The sequence below is a fragment of the Arachis ipaensis genome, chromosome B04, assembly GCF_000816755.2.
Source record: "Arachis ipaensis cultivar K30076 chromosome B04, Araip1.1, whole genome shotgun sequence".
Classification (NCBI taxonomy): Eukaryota; Viridiplantae; Streptophyta; class Magnoliopsida; order Fabales; family Fabaceae; genus Arachis; species Arachis ipaensis.
In genome coordinates, this window is record NC_029788.2 from 10,848,629 (window position 1) to 10,849,349 (window position 721).

The following is a 721-nucleotide window of genomic DNA, read 5'->3' on the forward strand; positions in this document are numbered from 1 at the left end:
TATTTAAAATTGGTATAAAAATAATATATATTATTAATTAGTAATACAAAATTGTTCTATATAACTAAAAGAAATATATAAAAAAATATTTTAAAAATTAATTTATATTCTAATAATAATAAAATATTTAAATATTATTGTAATTTATTTTAAAAAATTTAGGTTTTCTATATATGATGGCCCCTCTCAAACACAAATTTAAAATTAAGAATAAAGTATTGTTTTTGTCTCCAACGTTAGAGTAAATTTTATTTGTATTTCTAACGTTTAAATCGTTTTATTTGTATTCCTAATGTGTGTAAAAGTGATTCAATATTATCGTACCGTTAATTACACATCATGAGCTTTAGTTGGAATTCTAAAAATCTCTTCTTGAAGTTAGAATACAAATATCTAGGACAGAACCGATGATCCCTCTAGATAATAGTTCATCAAAAGTTGAAACTAATTCCGGTAACATTTACGTAATTTACTCTTTAGGGACATAATTGAATTTGAACATAAATAATGGGTACAATATTGAAATCGAACACATCCAAATAAGATCTAATTGAGAATAAATATATCTAAATGAGAATAATTTTAAAATACAATCTGATCTATTAATTAATTGACGGCAGAATAACATTAAATTACTTTTATAAATGTTAAGAATATAAATAGGACAATTTAAACGTTAAGAACAAAAATAATACATATCCTAAACCTTAAAAACAAAAAT